The sequence below is a fragment of the Anas acuta genome, chromosome 2 (assembly GCF_963932015.1).
Source record: "Anas acuta chromosome 2, bAnaAcu1.1, whole genome shotgun sequence".
Classification (NCBI taxonomy): domain Eukaryota; kingdom Metazoa; phylum Chordata; class Aves; order Anseriformes; family Anatidae; genus Anas; species Anas acuta.
Window position 1 is genome coordinate 99,383,019 of NC_088980.1, and position 13,941 is coordinate 99,396,959.

Genomic DNA, 13,941 nt, shown 5'->3' on the forward strand with positions numbered 1-13,941 from the left:
CTCTACAATTCTGTGTGATTCTATGAAACTATGGAGCAATTAGACGAATATGAGCTGATGGCTATCACAAAAATTGGTGGGATGGATCACATAACTGGAATATTGGAACAGAGGACTACAAACTCTTCAGAAGAGATAGACAGGGAAGGAAGGGAGGGGATGTTACTCTCTACATTAAGGAAGGAATTGATTGTGAAGAGTTGCCTTTGAGAAACAACCATGGACAAGTTGAGAGCTCAAGACCGCATCAATGAATGACAGCTTGTGGTTGGGGTCTGCTACAGGCTGCCTGATCAAGGGTAGCCTGTGGATGAGGCATTCTTGCTTCAACTACAAGAATAGTCACACTCACATGCTCTCATCCTGATGGTGGACTTCAACCACCCAGATGTCTACTGGGAAAACTACACAGCATGCTGTAAGCAATTGTAGAGTGCGTTGAGGATAATGTCCTGGTCCAGGTATTAGACAAACCAACCAGAGGTGAAGTGTTATTTGACCTGGTGCTCAGAAACATGGAAGAGCTCATTAAAGAGGTCAAGATTGGAGACATTCTGGGCTGCAGTGACCATGCCCTAGTTGAGTTTGTGATCTCGAGGAATATGGGCCTGGCAAAGAGCCAAGTCAGGACCCTAAACTTCCGAAGAGCAGACTTCAAGCTATTTAAAGACCTAGTAGCTGAGATCCCTTGGAACACTAACCTTAGGGACAAAGGAACTGAGCAGAGCTGACAACTCTTGAAGGATGCTTTCCTTAGAGCACAAGAACTCTCCACCCCTCTTTGTAAAAAAGCAGGCAGGGAGGGCAGACAACTGGGATGGCTGACCTGCTGGTCAAACTGAGGTGCAAGAAGGAAGTGCACAGGTAGTGGAAACATGGCCTGGAATGAGTATAGTGATATGGTCTGGATGTGCAGGGATGGGATAAGGAAAGCCAAGGCACAGATGGGATGCAAAGAATAACAGGAAGGGATTATATTGGTACACTGATCAGAAAAGAATAGCCAAGGAGAGTGTACCCCCTCTGATGGATGAGAAGGAAGAACTGGTAATGACAGACATGGAGAAGGCTGAGATACTCAACAACTTCTTTGCCTCAACCTTCATTGACCGTCAGGCTTCCCAAATCTTTCGTTTTCCTGAACCCATAGACGGAGGCTGGGGGAGCAAACTCCCATCCACTGTAAGTGAAGAGCACGTTTGAGACCACCTGATGAAACTAAACAGGTACAAGTCTATGGGGCCTAGTTACATTCATGCCTGGTTCCTGAAGGAATTGGCTGATACAGTTGCCAAACCTCACTCCATCGTATTTGAAAAGTTCTCACAGTCAGGTGAAGTCCCTGGTGACTGGAAAAAGGGAAACATCAATCTAATTTTTAAAAAGGGAAGAAAGATGGTCCTGGGGATCTACAGACTAGTGAGCTTCATCTCTGTGCCTGGCAAGGTTATGGAGAAGGTCCTCCTGGAAGCAGTGTTAAGGCACATGCAAGACAAAGAGGTGATCCAGGATAGCCAGCATGGCCTCACCAAGGGTAAATCATGCCTGACCAATCAGGTGGCTTTCTATGATGGAGTGACTGTATCAGTTGACAAGGGAAGACCAACCAATGTCATCTACCTGGACTTCTGCAAGGCCTTTGATGCAGTCCCACATGACATCCTAGTCTCCAAATTGGAAGGATATGGATTTGATAGGTGGACTATTCAGTGGATAAAGAATTGGATTAAGGGTAAGACTTGTTCTCCAGACCCCTCACCATCTTCATCGCCCTTCTTTGGACTTGCTCAAGCACCTTGATATCCTTCATGTAGTGAAGGGCCCAAAACTGAACACAGTACTCGAGGTGCAGCCTCACCAGAGCTGAGTACAGCGGGACGATCACTTCCCTAGCCCTGCTGGCCACATTGCTTCTTATGCAAGCCAGGATGCCGTTGGCCTTCTTGGCCACCTGAGCACACTGCTGGCTCATATTCAGCTGACTATCAACCATCACTCTCAGGTCCTTCTTCTGACAGGCAGCTTTCTAACCACTCATCTCCCAGCCTGTAGTGCTGCTTGGGGCTGTTGTGCCCCAGGTGCAGGACCCAGCACTTGGCCTTGTTGAACTTCATACAGTTGACCTCAGCCCATCAGTCCAGCCTATCCAGATCCTCCTGCAGAGCCTTCCTACCCTCGAGCAGATCAACACACGCACCTAACTTGGCGTCGTCTGCAAACTTACTGAGGGTGCACTCAATCCCCTCATCCAGATCATCGATAAAGATATTAAAGAGGACTGGCCCCAGTACCGAGCCCTGGAGAACACCACTAATAACCAGCCTCCAGCTGGATTTGACTCCATTCACCACGACTCTTTGGGCCCGGCTATCCAGCCAGTTTCTAACCCAACGAAGCGTGCGCCAGTCCAAGCCAAGAAGAGCCAGTTTCTTGAGGAGAATGCTGTGGGAAACGGTGTCAAAAGCCTTGCTGAAGTCAAGGTAGACCACATCCATGGCTTTTCCCTCATCCACTAAGCACGTCACTTTGTCATAAAAGGAGATCAGGTTTGTCAAGCAGGATCTGCCTTTCATAAACCCACGCTGACTGGGCCTGATCGCCTGTTTGCCGTGCAAGTGCCACGTGATGACATTCAAGATAATCTGCTCCATGAGCTTCCGCAGCACCGAAGTCAGACTGACAGGCCTATAGTTTCCCATGTCCACCCTCCGGCCCTTCTTGTAGATGGGCATCACACTTGCTATCTGCCAGTCGACCGGGACCTCCCCTGGTAGCCAGGACTACTAATAAATGATGGAAAGCAGCCTGGTCAGATCTTCCACCACCAGTTTTCTCAGTACCTTGAGAAAAAAGCCCTGCCCGCCTCGATCCCACACTCTACTGCAGAATGTGTCTGCCCTGGAGCCAACCACCTTGGTGGTTGCTAAATGGTGGCAACCAGTTTAAAGGGCCTGCCACTGCCACTGCTGACTCCACCCACACTTCATCAGCCTCCATGGCCCAGCTGGACGCAGCCTCTGGGATGGCACTGCAACAGCTTCCCTGGTTAGCCTGTTGTAATGCCACACAACCCTTTCAGTGAAGAAGTGCTTCCTAATATCCCACCTCAGCCCTGGTGCCACTTGAGGCCATTTCTTCTTGTCCTGTCACTTGGTGCCTGGGAGAAGAGACCGACCCCCCAGCTCGCTACAACTGCCTGTGAGGCAGCAGTAGAGAGTGATAACGTCTCCTCTGAGCCTCTTTTTCTCTTGGCTAGATAAGCCCAGTTTCCTCAGCCTCTCCTCACAGGAGGCTCACAGGTCCTCTCTAGACCCTTCACCAGCTTCATAGTCCTTCTTTGGACATACTCCAGCATCACAATGTCTTTGTTGTAATGAGGGGCCCAAAACTGAACACAGGTTGAGGTGCAACCAAGAGCCAGATCCAAGTACAGGGGAACAATTGCTTCCCTGGTCCTGCAGGCCACACTGTTTCTGATACAAGTCAAGAAGCTGTTGTCCTCTTGGCCATCTGCCCATACTAGCCAGCAGACTGGCAATTCCCAAGAGACACAAAGCACTGCAAGGTGCTGAGGTTTGGGCTATGCCTACCGAGATGCACTTGTGAAAAACTAAGTTTTGTTTTTGCAGTAGAGAACCAGTTTTCTGTATTCAAAGGTAGTTGTGTAGTCGTAACAAGGAGAAATGCTAAGTAGGTAAGAGGACAGTAGAAGGCCTTACTGTTCCAAAATAAGGTAGATGACTGAGAAAAACAGGATGAGCAATGTAAGAACAGTAAAATAAATGTTGCAAGTTCTCAAAACATAAAAAAAGGAAAATGGAGAAATTAAAGGGTTGAAAAAGGTACACATATGGTACAGAGGAGCATCAAGTAGTTTGTGAACCAGTAGTACTAAGCCAATAAGAAAACAGAGGAGGTGATAAGGTGTCAGGTAATAGGGAATAAAAGGTTATGATTTGTTTACTATAATGCGCTCCTAATTGGCAGGATGCCCACCGTTGTGATCGCAAATAAAATAGCTTCACAGAAGATCCTGTCTGAAGAAAATTATTGAGATTTTTTCTCACACACTCAATACTGATCCAACTCCACAGCAGACCCTGCAGCCACTCCAACCCTGGAGGACCCCAGCTGGGCCCAGAATCTGCTCCTGCTTGTGCCACCAAAGCCCCTGAGCACCCCACCAGTGCAGTTGCCCCACAGCCTGTGGGAACAACACGGAAGGGCAAGCACGTGTCCAGGGAGCCTGGGCAATGACCCTGCACTCGCATAACTCCTCCTCACTGAGCATTTTACTGCACAGCCCCTTGCCCCCAGGGCTCCAGCCCAGGTCCCAGTGTCAAGACAAACCTGCAGTGGGGGGGATGGTTGTGGGAGCAGTCAGATGAGAAATTCAGCTCCCCAGGCCCTGCCTCCCAGCCAAGACCCTCCCCTCTTGCTGGGTGCCCCACAAAGGCCTGTGACATCACAGGGCCATCGGCGACAGCATTGTGGGGCTGCTGACACCATCACCCACTCATTGTGCAGACAGTGGTGCTGCTGGTGACTGGCTGAGCTCAGGCCAGGGTGACGGCCAGAGATTTGCCTTCCTTGTGGTCAGAGCTGGGGAGGGGGTAGCACAATGCTCAGCCTGGGGCTCTTTGTGCTCTGCATGGCCTCTCTGCTCCCCAGCAGCCTTGGCTGTTCCAGCTGGCCCCCCTGCTCCACGGTCATATGGGATGTGGCTCCTGAGGACCTGGAGCACCAGGACATTAGCACAGGGTGTCAGTGTTCCCACTTGCCCTACCTGATGGACAAGCTTCGGTCCTCTCTGGCACTGCTGGATAGAACTTTTGGGTCCATTGAAGTGCTATACAGAAGCAGCCCAGCCCAGTGCCTGCTCAGCGGGGTTTTCTTGAGGGGATTTACATATGGAGAAAAGCCAGGAGATGCCAGAGAGAGGTGACAAAAACAAAACAAAACAAACAAACAAAGAAACAAACAAAAAAAGAGCACCAAATATGTCACTGATACCTCAACTGTACATGAAAGATGTCATACCAACTTTTCTATGAAAATCAATAATCTATTAAGTATGTGCCATACTCTGAAATACTCTTGTGACTTCAGATTCCTCTAAAGAGCTAAAAACAGATTTTGTGCATAGCTTCTTAGCTACAGTTATAGATTGTTGGATTGTTTTTTTACAACTATAGTTTGCCTTTTTTTTTTTTCTCTCCTGTTTTCAGTTTTACTTGCCATTTGTTCTGTTTTATTCTACTTTGTTCTTCCAAGGTGAACACTTTTCAATATTCCATGAATAAATCATCATCACTTATTATTGCTCAGTGGGTCCTTTGGTATCTATAGCTTAAACTCAGTAATTAAAAGAGCTCAGAAAATCCTTAGCCTGAGCTTTCCACAAAGCAGAAAAGTGAATTGTTCCCCTAGTGTCTGTTGCTGAAAGGAAGGAAGGAAATTGAGGAAAATGGACAATTAAACTTTACACCACTACCTCATATTTTATTCAGTATGATCAGAGAATACTTAGCTAGTTCACCACTGTGGGTAATTTTTCATGTTGATTTATATCAGTAGTTCTTAGTTTTAACTTGAAAAACTAAGATTTAAAAATATGTAATGATTTTGAACTACTTTAATGTAAAAAGCTGTTTAAGGAACCGGCTCTCACTCCAGTACAATCTCTAATACAATTCAAATTCAAATGATAAATCAGGAAGTGACTGATCACTATTTGAATGCATAGTGACTCCCAAAACCTGAATAAGTACTTCAGCAGATACTGCTATTCTAACTCATAATACAGTTTTTTAACGGCTTTCATGTATAAGCGAATCATTCTGTTTGGTTGTCAATTATTCAATTAAATTCAAATTATTTGTTTATGTTGATTAATATTCCTTATTAATTCCTTATTATTCTAAGCTCATAATGACACAGACAATGTGGAGATTTTCAGGGCCTTTGGATGGTATATTTATCTGATTAGATGGAACATTTTAAAACCAGTATCTATCTGTTCTCGGATATTTGGGACTGCACGTCTGCAGAGTTAAGCATGACAGTAAGTATTCCATGAGTGTGCATCCAGTTTCACACAATCATGTATTTTATGTAGTGAAATGCCATGAATCAGGTCACTAAATAATATATTATTATATATGTAATATAGCGTACAGGATTAAGATTTTTTTTATTTTTTTCTAAATTTGACTATTCATTTTGGCAATCAAAATTCCTGGTGTACTGTGAATATACTGATTTACCATCTACCTTGAACTACTGTGTTGTCCAATTTTGCATGGGCAATACATTCTACACTGCAGAGAGGGAAACAAATTTTATGTAATTAAAAAATCATTCAGAGTCAAATACTTAATATATATTTATTGATACATTAATAAGTTTGTTACAAATGTTCCCTACTGATATAAATCCTTAAGATTGTTGAGCAAGGACATGTTTTAATTCCATATTATGATTTTCTAATGTAAAGTTAGAAATTATCCACCATTGAAGAGGACTTGGACACATCAGAGGACCTAAAATGAATGTAATTAATTCAACCACAGTTAATAGGAAGACTAATGTCCAGGAAACACTGTGCATCACTGATTCAGTACAGTGTCATAGATGGTTTACAGAACTCAAAAATTTACTCATGTTGCAGTTTTGTTCTTTAAAGCTTATTATTATAAATATATACCAGATTATTAGAAAATGTAGTACACTACGTTGGCTGTAACACAGTATACAATATAAAATGAAAAAGTCCTAAAAGCCATCAGTACTCTCATTAATCTATCCCTACTTGTGCAACCAAAGTAAAAGCCCAGTTGATCAGAATATTTTCTTTCCAAATAAATGTTTGATTTCACTTCTTTCTTAACTTATTTATATCAGCTTTTTTTTTTTTTTTTTTTTCCAAATTATCTAGCCTACATTGAAAATATTCAATACTCAATTCAGAAACAAGATATGTTACAAGTATTGTTAAAAATATTTGGAGATTACAATTCTTCAATAGTATTTTAGAATAGTTCACAACATTGATCAAAACAAAAGTTGACTGTTAAAAAGTGTCCATGAATGAAAATAATTAATCTCATTTAGAAATGTTGTTAACTATAAAATATTCATTGAATTTCATAATAGTTGATTCATGTAATATCTATCAATTATTTTCATCCTTATTTGTTTTCAATCTCTTTCAGGTTCCTCTTTCACACAGCACTCCTTTGTCGGCAAAATATTGAGTCAAATTCAAAATCTAGATCATTTATTTATTTATTAATGCTGAACAATACCTGCAAAGTATCTTTGCTGTTTTTTATCTTGAATTTATGTTTTTGACTACTTCTAACCTGCCACAGTTATCATGACTGCCAAGAAAATAAAATAATTAAAATGAGGAACAGGCTACCATAGATCATATGGAATATTTAAATTGATTGCGACCTCAGAGGGAAAAAATATATATATGTCAGTTTTTGTGTTTGATTCCTGTGTCCACAGGACCGAAATATCACTGAGGAATAAGCTGATATTTTTACAGATGGACAGAAATAGTCAATATATGAACTGCTAAGTAACTTACTCCCCATTCCACATTTCTCTTCCCCTACCTCCCACCCTCACCTCCCGAAGAAATAAGACATACTTACTTGATAAAGTTGCAGAAGTGAGACATTGCACTTTTCTGCTTTAGAGCAGAGAGTCCAGAAATTACTTCTAGTTCTCTCACTGTTACAGGGAGACTAAAGTGAAAACATTGCACTTCTCTTTATTTGCAAACAAGAACATTAATATTTACTGTGTACTTCTCCAGGTTGCTTTGAGGTTTGCTTAATGCTTGTAAAATACTCTGATGTTCTTTGGCAAATCTTTCCTTATCCTGCTTCACAGCTGCAATTGAAGAGTCATGGTATTTCTGAAAATAAAAGGATTAAAAAAATAAATAAATAAATAAAAGTTTCCTAGGCCAGGTGAAAGGGTTAGGTGAAAACTTGTGTGCTGTGCTAGTTCAGATCGTAGTTAAAGTAAATGATAATTTTCAAATCATAAGGAAATCTAGAACTCTCTTTTTAAAATAATTGTTTTATTACTTTTAGCTGAGTAGTAGCAGTACTTGCAGTGCAGTTTTTAAGGACCCTAAAAAGCTTAATGTTCAGATCTGCTGGACTCCAGCAAAGGTGGAAATGCACCAAAATATGGTTCTATTTGTGCTACTTTACACAGAGTACGTCTTCTGGGTACGTGTTAAACCTGAGATGCCTCAACCTCATACTATGACAAGACCCAAATGTGGACCAGTCTTCTTCCTCTCCTTTCCCGTCAACACCCATTCCTTTGCTCCAAGGGAATAGCTTGGAGCTACTGTCATAGGTTTTGAACAAGTATTGGTTTGGCTAACTGGAAGGAAGCCTCTGAGAAGTACAATATCATGGAATCACAGAACGGCCTGGGTTGGAAGGGACCTTAAAAATCATCTAGTTCCAATACCCCTGCCATGAACACGGATGCCACCCACTACATTAGGTTGCCCACGTCCTTGTCCAACCTGATCTTGAACACCTCCAGGGATGGGGTGTCTACAACCTCTCTGAGAAACTTGTTCCAGTGCTTCACCACCCTCTGAGTAAAGAATTTGCTCCCAATATCTAATCCAAATCTCCCCTCTTTTAGTTTAAAACCATTTCCCCTTGTCATGCCATGCTGCCCTAGCAAAAAGTTTCATTCCATCTCTTTTATAAGCCCCCTTTAAGTACTGAAAAGCTTCAATAAGCTTACCCCAGAGCCTTCTCTTCTTTAGGCTGAACATTCCCATCTCTCTCAGCCTTCCTTCATAGGAGAGGTGCTCCAGCCCTCTGATCAACTTTGTAGCCCTCCTCTGGACCTGTTCTAATGGAACATTATTCTTATGCTGTTCCTACAGCAACTGGTATTCCCTGGTATTATCCAAGCCTGATCATGCTTTGCTTCCAAAATCAGATGAAATCAGGTGTTGCCAGGGTGGTATGGCCATAGATATGTACCAACATATAGTATACAAAACCAGCATAGGTTGCAGCCTGCAAAAAAGCCAGCCTCCAAGATAACACTAATTTTCTCCTTTTTACATGTGAGGTAAACCAAAGATGGAATATTTCTGTGAATTTCAGTTAGGAAGAACAATTTGTGCTGATCAAGCATCATTTAAAAAAATCAGCTTGCTTACAAAAATGCACATATATTTTTATTCCTGGGTACAAACTGCCTACCTCAATTAAAAACAGGAACTTGTTTCAAAACCCCTCATCTTTCAAAGAGTTATAGGCAGGTTGTTCAGGCTGTAAAAGGTGTTTCTTTCTCCTCTTATTCACTCTTACACACCTCCTCTGCAGTATTATCAAGTTGGCCTAAGACACTGAGTTTCTGAACAGTCCTAAGTTTTCTTGGATGGAATATGAGTGCTAAATATATCTTGAACAAGGAAAATTTAAAGTTTCAGAAAACCTCAATACAACATCCATGGTAGAATTATTTTTTATTACTGTCACATAGTCTAAAACACATTGATGATTGTTGAACTTGAGATCAGCTGATACAAATATTGGTATTTGAACATAATCTCAGATAAATTTCTATTCATCAAATATAAGAAAAATATAAGAAAATAATTTCATTTTCTTTTTTTTTTTTTTTTTTTACTACTTCAATTTCATTTCTTTTCTCCTTCCCTAAATGCACTAATAATCTATAATAAATTAATAATAAATAATGTATTCCAGAATATATAATCCCATGACAATGTCACCAATCCAATCTATGAGGTGCATAATATAAATTATTAAACACTGAACAAATATATATTAAATTAATATCTGGAATTAGCTCCATCTGATAAAGTTATGTTTTGCTATATTTCACTCTCTCTGTAATTTATTGTACATATAATATTAATTCTAGAGTGAGAGGAGGAGAAAAACAGGAAGTATATTAAATATATATTTCATTGTACATTAAGCTAATATGTATTTTAATGTAATGAAACATTCCTAAGCAGTTTAATTCTACTTGCTTCAAAACTTCAAATTACAAACTGGTTGTCTTCTTATGCACTCTATTAAACAAAACAAACAAAGCCAAAAATAAATAAAATAAAATAAAATAAAATAAAATAAAATAAAATAAAATAAAATAAAATAAAATAAAATAAAATGTAATCATAATGTATTCAAAATGTTTCAGAATAAAATATGATATTGAGAACATAATTATTCTGTAATCTTCACCTGACACAGGTTCATTCTGAACCAAATTTGGATTTTACAAATCAAATTTCTGTTGGTTTTCCTTTTCAGTAGTTCAAGCACAATTACTTATTGTTCCTACATCCAATGGGATTAACTGTTAAATTAAATCACAATTTAGCTGTTCAGTATCTCACTAATCATGGTTGCAGAATTTTTACAGTAGATGGAGTCAGGCCAAAACTGCAATACCATCAGGCAATGGGAGTTTTAAGTAGTGACAGTAAATTCTCAAGTGAGACCGACAGAGTGATTTTTCAGGTAGGACTGTCAATAACAGTTCTGGATAATTAAAAAAAAAAAAAAAAAAAAAAAAAAACACGTAGAAATATTTGTTACATTTTATTCATATTTACAGGGTAGGAAAGAAAGTGATGAAAATAAAAATCCCCATTCAGAGGGTCCTGTCTGAAATTATACTTTTAAGGATAAACTTAAATTTCAGACTACTTGACTTTTTGCATTTCCTGAAGTGATACTGCAAATGATGTCACCACAGTAACAAACACCTTTCCTCTCAGAGGCTGTCTGAGCTCAAGCACTGATTCAGCAAGAACAGTTTGACACTTTAGGGCATTGTAATACCAGAAACTAAAAACTGCTTATTTAAAATAAAATTCAGACTTTTAAATTATTCAACAATAATTGATTACATTGAGTAAGAGAAACCCTCACTAGAACTTACACACATTAGTGTATTGGAAGTAAAGAACACTGTCAGAATAAAAGTATAACTGCAGCTAAATTTGCCATCAAAAGTACTTTGCACTATACAGCAAGGACTGCGTAATTGGATAGTGCAACCTGGCAGCATGTTAAGTGTTGTGAACATGGAAGATCCATCTAGTGTTAATTGTGCCTAGGAAAGCAATCCTTATGAATAGCCTTTCAAGTCTAGGTATTTTTATAAAGAAAATTCATCATGGCATTTACATTCTCATCTATTGGCATTGTGTCATAAAAAAGCAAGTCGATTTGAAAGATGAATCATATGCAGTTTTTCTGTCATGATTATTGATTATCTTTCAACCTATAAAGACTATGTAAGGTTAAGAAGCTCTTAGAGATTTATTATTTTTATTGATCTATCTTTTCTGTGGTGGTGAAAGTAAGCATAAATCTCTGTTTTACTAAATGATACATTAAACATGATTGCTTCAAAGAATTAAAAACACATTAAACATAAAGAACTAACACTTTTTTTTTTTTTAATTTAAGCATAGATTTGGATAAACATTTTAATGCTTTGAGAGCTTTAAAAACATTTTTATTTTGCCCTTTTTCAGAATGTATGGAAATGTTATTTAAAAACCAATTACATGCAGAAGCTTAAAAACTTACTGGGTTTTCTTCTGCATTCGTAAGGAGATGGGGGGACATAAGTAGGACAGAAGGGGAACAATAACAAAAAAAAAGTACTTAAAAAGAAGCAAGAAGAAATCACCATCAACTGAGTTGTGCCTTCTTAGCAACTGCTAATACATTTCAGAATCTATAGACATTGGCAAAGTAATACAACTACAGGCATATATGAACCTTGCAAACAAGGCCAAGAACAATGACCTATTTTTGGTTGACAGCAGTTTCCCATCTACTGAAGGTCATCCTTTCTCTCTATGCCTGTAGAACAGCTACTGTGACCATTCTGTAATCAGTTTCAGTTAAACTTAGTCACATCAGCAAATTTTAATTTTTAAAGCTGTTTAAAATAATCAGGATCATTATTTCTAAAATGGACTAGGTCTTGACAGCAGCTGTTCCTAGGTTATGAATGACAGCCAGTGGTGAACAGAAGTGAACAGATGGGTTTATGGTGGTGGTTCCTACCCATTCCGACATATCCAGAAAACTATGGCTGCCCACACACAGTAAAGTAATTATTAAAAGGCAAATTTAATCCTAAACTTATTTTTTTTCTCAACATTCTCCTTCTTCTACTCCATGGTATTCTACACACAAAAGCATGCCCAGTCCTAATTTAATCCTTATGTTACAATAAGAAAATGATCCAGTTGCTACTCTATTTTATCTCCTATTAGTACACACACAGGTGTTGCTGATAGGGGATTAAGAGCTGTTCTTGAGAGATGTTTGCAAATGTAAAGGAGATAACTGAAATGCTGCAAAAATGTTCAGTGTTGTTCTGGACAAAGAGTAAACTCTGCTCCTCAAGACATCATTTACAGTGAAATCACTGGAGGGCTTTATAAGCTTGCAAGTCTTTTACTTCTTGATCACCCTCCAGAATTTGATTCAACTCAGTGGAAATTGTCCTGTGAATAATGGTAGCTCCTAAATTAGACATTTTGTTAACTAAAAATCATAATAACCCAAAATCACCCTTTGCACCAATTTCTAGATTCAGCCAGAGTGCCAAGAACAGTACAGGCCATGGACAATGATCATTTTAGATCAGGCTTGATCTATATGCTGGAAGAAACCGTACGCAGGAAATCTGACATACAGAAATAAAGAAATACGTTGTTTAGTAGCATAATGCATAATATCTGAATAACTAACTAACTAATCTAAACTTCTGTTAGAAGTTTATATGGATCTCTGTTACGTAGATGTACATCAAGATCTATTGTATGCTGGAAAATCCCTTTTTATGGAAAGTTTCAGGTCATCATTGGGATGAAAAGTTGCAAGTAACGTTTTCTGTTAGTAGTTTCAAATAAAGTAAAATCTATTTTTTCCTCTTAAGAGAAATGTTGTAAGGAGGCTGCTTTTAACTTATCTAAGATCAATGTGTATTTTTGTCTGTCTGTCTATGTACCTATCCATCTATCTGTCTAATCTGTGTAGATCTGTATGTGGATTACATGTTGTATGTTGTTTGTATATATTGTTTATATATATATATTGTATTGTTTGTATGTATATTGTATGTTATTGAAAAATGTAATAGATTTGTCTTTTGTGGTATCATTTAGAAATAGAGCAGATTAATATAAATACATAACATACCTTTTATTACTGTTCTCTTTATTAGTACTTTAGAGATGAAACAGATTTTTTAAAAGAGCCCATTGTACTAGGTTTATAGCATTTGTTATGTACAAGCCAGAGATGCTTGAATATTTCTGGGAATCCTCTGCATTAACAATTTTGTTAGAATTGATATTTACTCTCCATTTGTTTCCAAGTTACATTTCTCAGCTCTCTAAAACATGTCAACCATTTTTTCCTTCTTAGAAAACCTCATTTTAAACACACTAACAGTATTGTTCTGACCTTTCCATGACTTTTCACTTTCTCATAGACCTATTTGAGAAAGTAACTTTGATCTAGCCTTAAACCACTTTGCTCCATAGTTATTGTTCATCTTTTTCAGTCTGGATTTGGTCTTAGCATAGTAAGAAAACAGCCTTTCTTTATGCAAGTAACTATTATTCATTGATTTCCATAAAATATCCAATGATTGTATTGTGTGTCCTCAACATCTTGTGTGTCTATGTATCAGCAGCTGTTAGTAAACTTCTACTTCATCTACTCATCTACTCTTTTTCTTTTTTTTTTTTTTTTTTTTTTTGGTAATTGTCATTCATACACAAAAACTGACTTTACAAGTAGGCCCAGATATTTGGAAGACAAATTGAAAGGTATTAGATCTTTTTGCAATTTTCCTAACTTGCAATAAACAACT

General features: G+C 38.7%; 1 pseudogene; it reads left to right on the forward strand.

Annotated features, from left to right (window-relative positions):
* The first annotated feature begins 1,236 nt into the window (after positions 1 to 1,236).
* The window catches only part of LOC137851576 (CWF19-like protein 2), a 57,557-nt pseudogene continuing 44,852 nt past the window's right edge, over positions 1,237 to 13,941 (forward strand).